The sequence below is a fragment of the Geotrypetes seraphini genome, chromosome 1, assembly GCF_902459505.1.
Source record: "Geotrypetes seraphini chromosome 1, aGeoSer1.1, whole genome shotgun sequence".
Classification (NCBI taxonomy): domain Eukaryota; kingdom Metazoa; phylum Chordata; class Amphibia; order Gymnophiona; family Dermophiidae; genus Geotrypetes; species Geotrypetes seraphini.
The window spans coordinates 419,109,085-419,125,896 of NC_047084.1; positions in this window are offsets into that span (position 1 = coordinate 419,109,085).

Here is a 16,812-nt window from a genome sequence, read left to right on the forward strand (position 1 = left end):
TTGTTTATGGATTTATAGTTAAGACTGTAATATTGAGTAGAGATGATTGCAATACCCAGGGCCAAGTTAGGTTTTTGTTTTAATTTAGGATAAGTATGATCTGCATAATTTGTATTGTATTGTTTATCTTTTTTACTATATGACAAAATTCAATAAAATATATTAAACACATAATAAAGCATATTTATACAAAGTGATGGCAAACATGGCATGGCAGGACTTTGTTTGACAAAGATGGCAAAACATAGTTAAAGCATGATAAAATATAACATGACAAAACATGGTATGGTGAGACATAGTTGCAACTCCAAATCACACAGCCATGAAAAATGCATGACCTCTGAATAATGATGACCTATGAGACATACGCCCAGACTGTGACCCCAATTGCAGATTTTGTGACCCTGTTGGGGGTCCTGACCTACAATTTGAGAAGCTTTGGTTTAAGGGGAGAAGGGATAAATCAATGAATATTATTAGGTAGGCAGCATTATATTTGTTTACACCTTTCAGCAGTGTGTCATACAATGATACTATAAACAGTCCCACCTTATGATCTGTTTGAAACTTATGCTGGTGCTCATCCATGATATGAGGGTGTCAAAAAGCAAAGGCAAAATACATTTGATGGCTTTAATAGAAGTAACTGTGAGTAATTGAACTTATCACTTTTCCACATAGTCTCCATTCAACTAGCCTTTGCATTCCTGCAGAGAAGGTTTTCAGCTGTTCCAAAGCCAGGTGAGTACCGTTTCCTTTACTTCATCATCAGAGGTGAATCTGCGACCTTGCGGTATTTCCTTCAGAGGATCGAAGATGTGATAATCGCTAGGTGCCAGATCCGGGCTATAAGGAGGATGTGGAAGACGTTTCGCACCTAAGCATCCATCCTGTCAATGTGCTCTTGTGTACGTAATGTTGATGGGTGAACAGAATGACGTTCGTCGATTACACCTGCTCTTCCCACTTTAAACCTTTTTTACCCTCTCATAAATCTTTTGTTGATTCATGGTGCTATGTCCATACTGAGTCAATATCCGATGGCGAATTTCCACAGGATTCACAACCTCTACCCAAAGAAAGCTCTCTACTGCCTGTTTAGATTGTAAGCTCTTTCGAGCAGGGACTGTTTTCTTACTCTTTATGACTCTGTAAAGTGCTGCGTGCGTCTGGTAGTGCTATAGAAATAATTAATAGTAGTACTGTACTTTGTTCTTCAATGGTGCAATCTTGTAGTGGAGCGTCATCATATGTTTCTGACCTCATGGCTACCACACAACTAAAGACCGAGTATTGCACTGTGTGTGGATAAACTATCAAACAGACAATGTACAAGTGCATATGTTGCATTTTGCTAGCTCTGTTCCGGTTATTGCATAATTTAATAATTGCCTTTAATTTAATTTTTGATCCATCTCGTATAATACTGTCAACAAAATTCTGAAGCTGCAGAAATTGGAAGGCTTGAGATGGAATGATTACTTGGGTACAAGAAAATTGGTCAGATATGGGTACTTGCCTGCTTCAAACGAAGGAGCAACATTTTCTTAACAATATTGTATAAAAATTCTATAACGAAACCAGACATAATGTACACTATCCCAGGGTTTACCTATTACCGTGTCTTTGTTAGTGTCTGAGAGTTAGTTTAACTATTGGAATAGAATGCACATCATTACAGAATTTCAGGGATTTTAAATAGTCTTAACATTCAAGTGAGATACAGATGCATTACTGCTGCTTGAACATTTTGATGAAAGCTTAAAAACTGAATTGAGATGCACTTTAAAGTATAACACTGTCTGCCGTCCTGCAGTGTAGCACAGTGCGATTCAGTTTGTTGGCATTACTTAACCTAGTATGTTAAAAGGTTCTCTGCATCGTTAGCCTTCATGAAAAAGCCATTCATAGATTTTTGCTGTATTTTGGGCCTTGCCATTCTTCTCAAACTCTGAAGATCTCCTTCAGTGCCATGTTTCTTAAGTATACAGTTTATGTACAGCTTTGAGCTGTTTGAAATGGATTTAGAATTTCTTATGCCTTATCAGTTATGGTCCCGATGACCCCAGGATGAATTTTCAGGACTGCCACAATGATTAAGCATTTGCTAAACCTGGGTGCAAAATATCTGTGCCATTAAAAAAAATGTCACCCCCCCCCCCCAAAAAAAAAAAAAAAAGCCCTGACAGTAGTGATAGGAGGCTGCCAGGGGAAGCCTCCTACTACTCAGCTTTTCGGAGCAGGAAATCTTTTCTTTTCTGTTTTATGGACAGATGTTGTGGGTGTGTTACACATGTACAATATCTGTCTCATTATAAAAAAAAGAAAAAAGCCCCCCGCCACCACCACCAATGATGGCCTTCCCTGAATCCCATGACAAACTAGCACCGGGGACTGATCCCCCCATGGCAGCAAAAAGGGCAGAGGGATGCCCACTCCCTCCTATTATGCTCCAATGGCGGCCCCCTGCACTAGTTGCCCACCCAAACCATTTCCTACCCTCACCTCACCTCCCCCCCCAAAAAGGCAGGAGAGATGCCCACTCCATCCTGCCACCGGTTGCTCCCCAACCCTCCCAAATCCCCCCCCCTTACCTTTGTCTGAAGAGAGCAGGAGCAAGTCTCGGTCCCTTCAGCTCCGAGGCCCGCTGATCCAAAATGGTGGGCCTTCCCCTCCTTGGTGTATCATGTGATGCACAGGGAGGGAACTAAGCCTCTGATTGTCTCAGATGCCTAAGGCTCCTTCCAGGTACAGAGGGAGGATTCCAAGGCCCTGATTGGCTCAGTCTAGTACAATCAGAAGTAATCGGTTTCTTACATTTCTGAGCATTAAAAATATTAGGTATAAATCTGTTCATTTGGTCACATTTCAATATATAGCACTAGTAGTGAGATAGTGAAACTCATTTCCTCCTCAGTGTAGGTGTATTTCATATTATATAACTTTTTTAGGAAGATACTTAAGACTTTTTTTTAAATTTAAAAAAGTTGTTATATTAAATAGTTAGAACATATATGTAAGCAGCAAGTAAATGGTTGTATATTCCTGGGCATGCTTCGCACTGAGCTCCAATAGGGGAATGCTGTGATTAATAAGAAACAAGGTAATGTAATATAATAGGGACTTTTCTTTTAGAAAAGTATCCAAACCTTTTTTAAACTGTTCTAAGCTAAGTCTATTTGGAGCCTATTACATTACATTAGTGATTTCTATTCCGTCATTACCTTGCGGTTCAAGGCGGATTACATTATTACAGTTTACAGTATTACATATTACATATGAGGTATTAGGTCTATGGAGATATATAAGAAGTAGTCTGGAAATTTACTAAGATGGTAAGAATCAGGGAGTATTGCAGGTGGTGCTTGGGTCAAGTCTGGTTGTGTTAGTTTAGTTTTATGTATTTTTTTGAATAGTGGGGTTTATGTTTCTTTTTTGAAGGTTTTGATATCTGTGGTCGTGATTAGTAGGTTGGAGAGTTGGTGGTCCAGTTTTGCAGCTCTAGTGGCTAGGAGGTTGTCATACAGTTTCAGGAGATTGTCATAAAGTGTAAAAGAAAGCAGGTACCTACTTTCCCTTATAGAATATTAGTGTAACTAGGCATATTATGCATGAATGTGTTTAGGCATGCACATTTATGTCAGCTAGCCATGGCGCAGGTGTAAATGATTGCATCTAGATTGGGGAAATGTGTACCTAACTTACTGTATTCTATAAGCCCTGCCTATATTCTACCCAAATATATAGAAATATAGAAACATGATGGCAGATAAAGGCCAAATGGCTTATTCAGTCTGCCCATCTGCAGCATCCATTATCTCCTCATCTCCATAAGAGATCCCAAGTGCCTGTCCCATGCTTTCTTAAATTCAGATGCAGTCTCTGCTCCACCACCACTACCGGGAAACTATTCCACACATCTACCACCCTTTCTGTAAAAAAAAGTATTTCCTTAGATTACTCCTGAGCCTATCACCTTTTAACTTCATCCTATGCCCTCTCACTCTGAAGTTTCCTTTCAAATGAAAGAGACTCACCTCATCCGCATGTATGCCATGAAGTTATGTAAACGTCTCTATCATATCTCCCCTCTCCTGCCTTTCCTCTGCCTGGATTGGCAGTCACCTAGGGCAGAGTACTCCCTCCTCCGGGCGGAATATCCCCCTCCTCCAGCCGGAAAATCCTCCTCCTCCGGCCGGAACAGTGGGGAGGGTGTGTAGAGCAGTCATGGAACCTTGATTTGTAAGTGTGTGACCTTCAACTTTGTTTGTCCCCTTTCCCGGAACAAGAAATTGACGTCAGAGGGGGTGGGGGTGGCAGAGTTGATGACCTCACATATGTGGACCATGGCCATGCCCCCCCAACTGCCTGAACCTGTGGTAGGCCACCCCTTTCCCATTCCTGGTATGCTAGAGGAATGCCCACTTGCAAAGTACATGCTATTGAAGATTACTGCATACTGACAGGATAGCTTGCAGCTGGCTTGCTGTCTTATGTGGTCTGACAATTAAGTTCACAAACTTGCCTCCATGCGCTTACGTTCTCAGCACTGTACAAACATCTCAGTAAGGTTTCATAACCTTGGTATATCAATGTCTCACAGCTGTGTTCGTGTCGACATGTGGCGGTGTCGTGATGAGTGGCATTAATTATTGTTGTTGTGTGTTTTTGTGAGCAAAAGCAAGAATGTCAGAGCTTGAATTGGAGCAATGAACAAACATCAAATTTTATGTTAAACTTAGCAAGAGAGGAAGTGAAATCAGGGACCTGTTAGTCCAAGTTTATGGGGATAATGCCATGAAGAAAACGGCAGTGTACAAATGGCTTTAATGTTTTTCAGAAGCGAGAGAAAGCGTCACTGATGAAGAAAGGTCAGAGCATCTAGTAATGAGCAGAACTGATGAAAACATTGCAAAAATTCATCAAATTGTGCATCAAAATCATTGGCTGACAGTGATAAGCACAGGAGACCAAGTAAATATCGATAGAGAAACAGGAAAATCTTAACTGAAAATCTTGGCATGAGAAAGGTGTGTGCAAAAATGGTCCCGAAGGCACTCACCAAAGAACAAAAGCAAAGGAGAGTCGATGCTTGCCAAGACATTTTGGAGAGGCAAGACAATGTTTTGGGCCTTGTTATCACCAGTGATGAAACATGGGTGTACCAATACAACCCTGAAACTAAGTGTCAAACTACACAACGGAAGTCAGCCAATTCTCCATGACCAAATAAGTTCCGCCACTCCAAATCAAGAGTCAAAACGATGATGCTAACTTTTATTGATATCAGAGGGATTGTTCATTATGAATTTCTACAAACTGAATAATCAGTTAACCAAGTTTACTATTTGGAAATGCTGAAAAGGCTGCATGATAAAGTTAGATGAAAACGACCTGAACTTTTTGCCAACAACTCTTGGCTGTTGCATCACGACAATGCACCAGCTCACCCAGCACTGTGAGGGAGTTTTTAGCCAGAAAACAAATCACTGTATTGGAAAACTCTCCCTACTCACCTGATCTGGCCCCAATGACTTTTTCTTTACCTGAAGTTAAAGGAAATATTGAAAGGAAGACGTTTTGATGACATTCAGGACATCAAGGGTAATACGACAACAGCTCTGATGCGCATTCCAGAAAACCAGTTCCAAAATTGCTCTGATGGGTGGACTAGGTTCTGGAATCAGTGCATAGCTTCCAAAGGGGAGTACTTTGAAGGTGACCATAGTGGTATTCAGCACTAAAGTATTTAGCACTTTTTCTAGAATGAGTTTGCAAACTTCATTGTGAGGCCTTGTAAGCACATACAGTACATGAGTAGAATACCAAAATTTATGTACTTATTTACTGTCTAAATGTACATGGCTTCTTATAGAAGAAAATAGATGTGGTGCTGTGACAGGGTGAAGTTCCCTGTCACTGTCATTCCACTAGAGGGAGTCTGAACAGCTAAAAAGAAGGAGCCTAGCTGATTTGCAAACCTTAGGAGGAGGAATGCTGGCCTCTGGCCTTACTCCTGCAAATTTCATGAGGCCACTGCTGACCAACACTGCTAGGGGGTCTAGTGGAGTAGAGTGGCCAGGCTGACTAGTCCTGACAGGGGGGACTGGTGCAGCAGAGAACTGGAAGCCCAGTGGTGGGAGGGTCTGCAGGAAACAGGAAACAGGAAAGAGCTAGAAGAGTAGCCAGAGAGCCCAGTATAGCCTGCTGGAGTCAGGAAAGTGGCTCAGGCTTGATGACCGGTGGTGGGACTGCTGAAGAAAGATCCAGATGTTGGGGACCCAAGAGGCCAGGGAGCAAGGGACTGGTGGTGGTCCAAAAAAAAAATCCTCACCATCTTTGATAAAATCACTGAGGGGCTGGGAGAGCTCTCATTTGCGTATGTGCAGGATAAGATGACTGAGCGATGGAGAAGCTGGAAGAGTCCAAGGCTGAGGGGGAAGGACTGACAGCTGACTGGCGGAGGGACCAGCTGGGACAGTGGTGACCAGTGGAGAGATTAGTAATGGTATCAGTAGTGGTCAGTGGATACCCTAGAAGGCAGCCTGGTAGACCCTTGGAGTACTGAACAGAGTTCTGAGAGACTGTCTGGGACGGTGGCAACCGGCGGAGGGACAGGTAAATGGCACTGGAAGTTCAAAAAGGACTCAGGAGAAGACCTGGAAAGACAGAGTCAAGGGAGGACCTGGAGAAGACCAGGAAGAGCTAGGAAGACCTGGTCGGGATTTTAAGGGAATGTATGGCGTTGTGTATTTAACCCTGTATGTTTGTGTTGTGTTTTAACAGAGAACATGGGGGTGGATGTGCGATGGGTGTTACAGCTCGGCCTGGCACCTACTGGTGATTGCCCCGCTGTAGGCACCCATTTGTAGGCATCTACTGCAGCAGGTGCTGTTTCCAGAATCAGGCCCTGTGGGCCCAAGTGAGTAATTTTATATAAAGACGGAGGCAAGTATGTACCTAAATAGATGCTATTTTATAAATAGGTGCCAATAAGACGTCTTTTGTAGATTCGTTATAGTTGTTCTTTATCTTTATTTTCTGTTGTTTTAGCACCCACACATCCAGGGGGGTGAGGAGTGGGAGGGGTGTGTATATCTTTTGTTTTGGTATTATTCCTGATGGTAATGTTGGATGGGGGAGGGAGTCTTATTTTTGTATAGATACTGATTGATTATAAGTGCTTATATAATTGTTATTCTTGTATGTATATTGCATTGCACTTTTTGTTGGCATTGAAAACTAAGGGCTCCTTTTACAAAGGTGCGCTAGCGTTTTTAGCGCACGCACCAGATTTTTGCACGCTATAGCGTATGCTATCCAAAAAACTACCGCCTGCTCAAGAGGAGGCGGTAGCGGCTAGCGCGCGCTATTCTGCACGTTAAGGTCCTAATGCACCTTTGTAAAAGGAGCCCTAAATAAATATTAATTTTAAAAAAAGACAGAAGTACCTACATTACAGGCATGGACAGTTGCACCTGCTTTGGAGTTGGTGTAAATATCTGTGCCTAAATTATTCATGTATGTACATTGATTAGCATATTTTATCATCTATGCCTGTACTTGTGAATGATCTGCCCAAACTCTGTCCCTGTACTTGCCCATTGACAAAGTATGCATCATTGTGTACTTTTATGTTGCTCAGTATTTTATAGAAGGCCATTTAGGCACACACCAAATTCTATATATGGTGCCTAAGATTGTGCACACACATTGATGCACATAGTCAATGCACATGCACAACTTAATTGCCGCCAATAACTGACAATTAATACTCATAATTGATGCTATTGGTACCAATTATAAGTTACATGCACAGCTTGGAGAGTGAGATTCTGTAAAAAGTATGTGCCAGTTGCAGTGCGCAAATTTGAAAAGGGGACATGGCCGGAGGCATATCATGGCCGCTCTTAAAAGTTTTGCCCATTGTTATAGAATACGCCCAATGTATGCACAACTTAGGCGCAGGCCTTTAGGCCTGGTTTTAGCTGCCTAAATGGGTGCACCTAACTTATATGACACACACAGACGTTTAGCGCAATTCAATAAAAGGTACACATACCTTGTAGAATCGCGCAAAGCACTGTTCTAGTGAATACTGAGGTTTTAAGAACCATATTTTGAATACGGCCCATATTGTATACGGCTGTGCCTGTGGAAATGATTTTATAGAATTACTCCCACTCAGTCAGATACCTATACCCATCATATCATTCCTTCTGCTAGAAACCCCCCAACCCTGAGATGTCCCAAATTAGATTGTAAGCTCTTCTGAGCAGGGACCATCTAGTGAATGTTAAATGTACAATGCTGCGTACGCTTTCAGTGCTATGGAGATGATTAATAGTAATAGTAAGTATGGATTCTGTTCCCATACTGCCCTCAAAATAGCCAGCTTTCATGCAACTGAACTATTTAGTCAAGTGCCACTGAATTTCAGCAGAGAGCTCCGCACAAGTGATTTAAAAAGTCAGAAGCCATTTCTGACTGGTTAAATTGCTTAAGACTAATCCCCAGGTTTGCAAGATATCCTTAATGAACATGCCTGAGAAATCTGCTGCATGCATCTGTTTGTAGCCCTTGAGGATTGATCTTGGACAAGCCTGTTTTAAAAACAGTAGCAAATGAAATACAAGATAGTTGTATACATTTTATTTTGAAATCACTAGTCGTTCATTTTGGTGAGTCATATAGCATTCGCAGAGCTAATTTTGGTTATGACTATACCAGTCCCGGTTAGGTCATGCTCATTGACTCTTTTGCTTTCTAGCGTATATTTTATTGTGGATGGAGACCCATCTGTTTCTAAGATGTAACCAATGGGCAATATTGATTTACAAGAAATTCACAGCTGTTCATGGAAAAGAATTGCACATTTTTCACAGGGCAATGGAAGTCAATGACATGCTAATAATGTCCTTGATTTTGTAGGAGCACCTGTGAGATGATCAGCCAGGTGCTCATAAGTGCCTTTACTTGTGTCAGTAAGAGGAACCGATTTGGCTTGATTTCACAGTCAAAACCAAGAAAAGTATTAGGACAAAATATCCAACAAATATAGCTAAAAGGTTTGATGTAATACATGCAAAGAACAACCCACATTACACCCGTCTTAAATAAATTACACTGGTTGCGAATTGTATTTTGGGTACAATATAAAGTGATTTCTGTGATCCATTAAGCTAGGTACCGTCAAACACGATAGTACTTTAGTAGGGTGGTGGTACTTTTTTAGCCAAATAGAGCCTTAAGATCAGAAAATCAAAAGCTATTGGACCCGATAATGTGAGGGAGATTTGCAGAAAGCAGAGCGACTGCTTTTTGTATTGCAGGTATTAAGTTATGGAACTCACTGGTGGGACTGCTATGGTTATGTTCTGATCAGTTAAGATTTTTTTTAAAAAAAATATTAAAAACATAGCTGTTTGTTACAGGGTTTTTATGTGAAAACATAAGAACATGAGAATTGCCGCTGCTGGATCAGACCAGTGGTCCATCATGCCCAGCAGTCTGCTCACACGGCGGCCCTCCAGTCAAAGACCAGTGCCCTAACTGAGACTAGCCCAACCTGCGCACGTTCTTGTTCAGCAGGAACTTGTCTAACTTTGTCTTGAATCCCTGGAGGGTGTTTTCCCCTATGACAGATTCCGGAAGAGCGTACCAGTTTTCTACCACTCTCTGGGTAAAGAAGAACTTCCTTACATTTGTACAGAATCTATCCCCTTTCAAGTTTAGAGATTGCCCTCTCATTCTCCCTAACTTGGAGAGGGTGTACAACCTGTCCTTATCTATCAAGTCTATTCCCTTCATTATCAGACCAGTGGTCCATCATGTCCAGCAGTCCGCTCACGCAGCGGCCCTCTGGTCTAAGACCAGCACCCTAACTGAGACTAGCCCTACCAGCACACTTTCTTGTTCAACAGAGACTTGTCTAACTTTGTCTTGAATCCCTGGAGGGTGTTTTCTCCTATAACAGCCTCAGGAAGAGCATTCTAGCTTTTCACCACTCTCTGGGTGAAGAAGAACTTCCTTACATTTGTACGGAATCTATCCCCTTTTAACTTTAGAGAGTGCCCTCTCGTTCTCTCTACCTTGGAGAGAGTGAACAACCTGTCTTTATCTACTAAGTCTATTCCCTTCATTATCTTGAATGTTTCAATCATGTTCCCTCTCAGTCTCCTCTGGCACCTGATAGTGCTACTGCAACTTTGTAAAACAGGGGAATATTTAATAGAATTGATCCCAATACTGTTCCTTGATGAACTCCACTACTCACTTTTCTTTTATCTGGGTAGATTCCATTCACTACCACCCTCTCTTGTCTGTCAATCAACCAGTTTCTAATCCAGTTTACTATTTTGGGTCCTAACTTCAGCCTATTCAGTTTGTTCACAAACATCTCTTAAGGAACCTTGTCAATGGTTTTGCTGAAGTCCAAATAAACTACATCTAGCATGTGCCCTTGATCCAGTTCTCTGGTCACCCAGTCAAAGAAAACATAATTTTCCTTTGGTAAAACCATATTACTTTAGATTTTTACAGTGGTGTACCTAGCATATGTGACACCCGGGGCCCATCATTTTTGACACCCCCCCCCCACATCGGTACAAAAAACATGATTTTTAGTAACAATCCACACATCACACAAGAGTGTACCTAGGAAAAGGCAGCATCTTACATACTGCAGTGAGCAGTACAACATCAATACACCCATTGTAAAACTAAACAAGCTAGACTAGTATAGATCAATCCTACACTGTCAATCCTAACAGAAAACCATGTCTTTCGATCACACAGAAAATACCTTTGCCTAGTATGGAATATGTCATCACAAACTAGCCCCTCCCCCTTTTACAAAACTGTAGTGTGGATTTTAGCCACGATAATAACAGCTCTGACGCTCATAGAATTCTGAGCATCAGAGCTGCTACCACCACGGCTGGTGCTAAAAAATGCTCCACAGTTTTGTAAAAGGGGGGGATGAAATAGAAATACATAGACAAAGGTTACATTGAACCAGCAAGAAGATGGACTCTGCATACAATGCAACCCCACAGAAACAGTGACACATGTCTCCTAAAGCAACAAATAAATAGAAAATTTTTATTCTACCTTTGTCTTCTCTGGTTTCTGCTTTCCTCATCTTCTTGTTACTCTCTTCGTTCCGTCCACTGTCTGCCGTCTCTCTGCCCCTATATGGCATCTTCTCTCCTTCTATGCCCCTTCCAGAAACTGTATGCCAACCCCTTCCATCTCTCCTTTCACCCCCATTGGTCTGGAATGTCTCTCCTCTCCTTCCCTCTCCCACACCTCTCTTCTGCAGTCCCTTTCTTCCCTCATTTTCCTTTTCAATTTATTTTCTGCATCCATCTAGATTACGTTCTTACTACCCTCTCATCAATTTCCTTTTTTACTACCTACAGCTCGCCACCTCTTTCCCTCACCCCCTCCAGAATATTCCTAACTCAATCTTTTCCCCCCATCATGTGCCCTCCTTTTATTTATCCCCTCCTTCCATCATGTGCCCTCTTTCTCTACCCCTTCCATCTAGTACCTTCTCCTCTCTCTGTCCACTTCCATCGTCTGCTCACCTCTTTCTCTCTTTCCATTTCCTTCCTGCATTTGCTCCCTTATCTTTCCCATCCGCGCTTCCATCTAGCATAGGCTCCCACTCTACCTGCCACACTACCATCCAATGTCTGCCCTTTCTCTCTCCATCCACCCCTCTTCAATCAGTATCTGCCCCCTTCTTTCCCTCCAATTCAATTCCATCCAGTATCCTTCCCCCTTATTTCTTTCTCCCCTTTCCCTGTACATCAATTCCATCAACACCACCCTGCCATACCACCCTGCCCCCTTTCTCTCCCTACACCACTCTTTCATTACAGCAGTCCTGCTCCTTTCCCACAATGACTGTAGCTGCCACTCCGACGTACTAGCTCTGGAGCAGAGTCAGCAGCCGCGTGCTGGAAGGTCCCGCAATGGCTCGTCTGCAGGCTTTGCTCCGGAGTTGTGGCAAGGTCCCGTGATGACTGCGTCTGCCGGGTCCACCCCCTCCGACGTAACTTACTTCTTCTGGAGTTAAGCCGGCAGACTAGTCATCGGGGGACCTTCTTGCACCTCAACTCAGCTGCTGACTGCTCTAGAGCAGCGTTTTCCAACCTTTTTACACCCGTGGACCGGCAGAAATAAAAGAATTATTTTGTGGACTAGCAAACTACTAAGACTGAAATAAAAAAACACATTTCCGCCCCGTCTCCGCAAGCTCGGTCCCCGTAAACCATCTGATCCCATCCGCACAAGCCTCAGTTATGATTTTATATTGAACGTATTTTATTAAAGTATACAAAGAAACAATATTCTGTACAATTGTCATTTTATAAATATAAATATACAGAGCAAGGACCAACAAAACCCCTGTCTCCCCTCTCCTTCACATATATCCCCTCTATCAAGAAAACTGAACAAACCAAATTATTACAGAATGCTGCACAGAAATATCATGCTAACAGAATACTGCAGTAACACATGACAGGAATAGTGTTAGGGGAGTGCCCCCTGGTCCGAGAGAGCCCTAAGCCAGCTGGAAGCTAAAGAAGCAGTACTTGAGCTTTGCAGTCCCCAGTTATGTCTCTAGCAGGATATATATTTCAAATCTGATATATTCTAATGACAAAATAGAAATAAAATGATTTTTTTCTACCTTTTGTTGTCTCTGGTTTCTGCTTTTATCTTCTTTTCACTCTTTTCTTTCTAGTGTCTGCCCTGTCTCTTCAATCCAGCATCTGCCTGTTCCATCCACTATCTGCCCCTACCAGAAACTGTCTGTTTCCCCCTGCCATCTCTCCTCTAGACACCCCCCCTTTGGTCTGGCATCTATCATCTTCCCTCTGTTCCCTCATGGTCTGGCATCTTTCTCCTTTCATCTCTCTTTCCCTCCTCCCTGTGGTTTTTAGCATCTCTCTCTTCTCATTTCCTCCGCTCAGATCTGATATTTCTGTCTCCTTCCCTGTTCTCTGGCATCTCTCTCTCCTCTCTCTCTTCCCTTTCCTTCTCTTGTCTTCTTTATTTTCTGCCTCCGTCTAAATTAAATTCTTTCTTACTATGCAGTCCTCAGTTTCCCTCTTTTCACTGTGTCTACCCACAGTATGCCACCCCTTTCTTTTACCCCTCCACTATCTCACTAACCCTATTTTTTTTCCCCATCCAGCATATGTCCTTTTTCTTTATCCCTCCTTCCATCCAGTATGTGTTCTCTTTCTCCACTTCCATTCAGCATTTGCTCTCCCTTCTCCCCACTTCCATCATCTGCCCTTTTCTCTCTCCTCATTTCCATCATCTGCTCCTTCTCCCCACTTCCATCATATGCCCTCTTCTCTCTCCCCCTTCTCCCCACTTCCATCATCTGCCCCTTTGCTTTCTTTCCCCCCACTTGCATCATCTGCCCCTTCTCTCTCTTTCCCCCTACTTGCATCATCTGCCCCTTCTCCCCACTTCCATCATCTGCCCCTTCTCTCTCTTCCCCCCACTTGCATCATCTTCCCCTTCTCTCAATCTCTCCATCCACCACAGGCCCATCTCTCTCCGATTTTGGCAACAAGATCGGCAAGCTCCCCCCCCCCGCGATGACACTGAAGTTCAGCAATGGGCCTTCTTCTCCCCCCCCCCGGCATCAACAGTACTTCAGATCAGCAACCGCGGTGCTCAGGCCAAAGCTTCTCTCTGACTTGAACTGCATGGGTGGAAACAGGAAGCTGAGTCAGAGGGAAGCTTTGGGCTGAGCATCGCGGTTGCTGATCTGAAGTACTGTTTATGCCGGGGAGGGGGAGAATAAGGCCCGTTGCCGAACTTGAGTGCCATCACGGGAGGGGGGAGGCCCATTGCTGATCTTAAATTGCGTCGTGGGGGGGGGGTGCCGATGCAGCCCAGACACTGCTGATGGACCCAATCCGATCTTGCCGGCCCTGTGCAGACCAGCAGGAATTTTCTGCGGACCGGCACTGGATGATCCGGACCTGGACGACCATGCACCCCCCCTAAGGCGTGCACCCAGTGCGGACCACCCCCGCCCCCCCCCTTGGTACGCCACTGGATTTTTAAGCTATTGGATTTTAGGAATTATATTATCATTTCCTCCATTATTTTCCCAACTACCAAAATGAGGCTTACCAGCTTATAGTTATCTACTTCATGTGCCACAATTTTTGTGAAGAGGGACCACACCCACTCTTCTGCAATCCATTGAAACCTCTCAATGAATGAATGAGGGCCCACCAGAACTTCTTTCAGCTCCTTCAGTTCCTTAGGGTGTATTTCATCTGGCCCCATGGCTTTATCCATTTTCATTTTTTTTCGGTTGTTCATAAACATATTCTTCTGTGACTGGTGCAATATCTACTCCTTTTCCATATATACCTTTATGAGCCAACAGAGGTCCTTCTCCAGGATTTTCTTCCATGAACATAGAACAGAAATACTTGATTCGCACAGGCCTGAACAATTCAAAATTGATCCAGGGCCGCAACGATGTCGGAAAATGTAGCAAGGGATGCAGGTAGTGGCCACGACTAGAGGCACCCAGAAGTGCGTGGGCATTGCCATGATAATATCACATGCATGTGTGTCATCATCATGTTGACATCCGTGCATGCGCAAAGGCCTTCCAGATGGGCCCTGAGATGCCTGTAGGGGGTGCCAGCAGGGAAGAGGGCAGGAGAGAAGGTGCCGGTTGATTGCCTACTGCAGTGTTTCTCAACTACTTCAAGCTAAGTACCCCCAACCACAGACCTCCAAAGCTCCACCCTAAACCCACCCAAGCTCTGCCCCAGATCCTGCCCCCTTTACTAATTGTAATTTGATTTTTTTTTTCCCATTCATTTTTCATATACACACAATACACACAGCAGATATAAATTCCCAAAACTGACACATTTCAATCACTAAATAAAATAATTTTTCCTACTTTTGTTGTCTGGTGGTTTAATTTGTTTCTGGTTGGACTTCCTTCTGACTGTGCATCCAACATTTCTTTCACAATCCAGCCTCATCCCCTTTGGGTCCAGGACTTTCTCTTTTCCCTCTGCTTACACCTTCCCCAGATCCAGTGTCAGTTCTCCTTAGTACCTACCCCTACCCAGGGACGGATTAACCAATAGGTCCAGTAGGCACATGCCTAGGGCTCGAAATAGTCAGGAGGGCCAGATGAAGGAGGCCCCCCCCAATTGGCAACGTGGGCCCCCCCATCGATGGAAAGTAATACAAATAAGCAACACAGGTACGAAAGGCAAGGGGAACTGTAATTTTGCAAGTGGTGCTGCTTGCCCAAAGCTTCCCTTTGACGCAGCTTCCTGTTTCCGCCTGGGCACGTCAGAGGGAAGCTTTGGGTAAGCAGCACCGCTTGCAAAATTACAGTTCCCCTTGCCCTTCTTACCTGCTTTGCTTGTTTGTATTACTTTCTGTCGATGGGAGGGGGCCCGCTTTGCCCGTTTGTATTACTTTCTGTCGATGGGGGGGCCCGCATTGCCAATCGGGGGGGCCCACATTGCCGATCAGGGGGGGCCATGTTGACGATCGGGGGGCTGCGTTGCCGATCGATGCTAGGGTGTGTCGCCGTTCTAAAATTAAAAACTAGGAGTGAAAGGTGAGTGGTGAGATAGGCCTGGTGTGGAGGGAGAGAGAGTAGAGGGTAAGGCAGATTAGGGCAGATGATGGATATGGGGAGAAGGGAGACTGAAGGGAGACCAAAGGGAGCAGGGCAGATGATGGATGTGTGAAGAAAGGGGCAGGACAGATGATGGAAGTGGAGAGAAGGGAGACAGAAGGGAGCAGGGCAGATGATGGAAGTGGGGAGAACTTGTGCCCAGCCCTCACCTCCTCACCACTGCTACTGCTTTTCCACATGCTGGATGGCGAGAAGAAGACAGAGTTAGTGAGATAGTGGAGGGCTGAAGGAAAGGGGTGGCAAGCTGTGAGTAGACACAGTGAAAAGAGGGAAACTGAGGGCTGAATAGTAAGAAAGAATTTAATTTAGACAGAGGCAGAAAATAGAGAAGAAAAGGAAAGGGAAGAGAGAGGAGAGAGATGCCAAAGAACGGGGAAGAACACAGAGATATCACATCCGAATGAAGGAAAAGAGAAGAGAGATGCTAAAAACCATGGGGGGGGGGTGAAGGAGAGATGGAAGGAGAGAGATGCCAGACTATGAGGGGAACAGAGGGAAGGTAATGGATGCCAGACCAGGGTGGGGGGGAGTAAGAGGCAGGAGCAGAGATGGCAGAGGGAGACAAACATTTTCTGGAAGGGGCAGACAGTGGATGGAAGGAAGAGAATGAGAAATGAGAATATGAGAAAAGCAGAAACCAGACAACAAAGGTAGAAAAAAATTCTATTTGTTTTTGCTTTAGGATAAGGTATTATTGTAGCTGTGTTGATAATCATTTATTTAACTAATTTTAATACATTTTTTACAAATTCAGAGACAATAACTCCTTTCCTCAGGTCAGGACAGGGATACTGTAACAGCAGTATAGTTTACTGATCTGAAGAAAGAGGTTTTAACCTCTGAAAGCTAAAAAAGAAATGTATTAGTCCAATAAAATGATGGGCACTCAATTTTCTTCCCGCTATGCCCCATGCCTCCTACCCAAATGCAAAATATAAATTGGTGGGCTTACCAAATCCCTGACAGCTGAAGATCTCTTCCTCTAGGAAGGAAGGGGAGTTTTGTTCAGAGATGTTTGGATGTTGCATAGAAGAAAAACTGTACACTGGCACTGGTATGGTAATCTTTGTTTTGAATTTTAAAAATAAAAG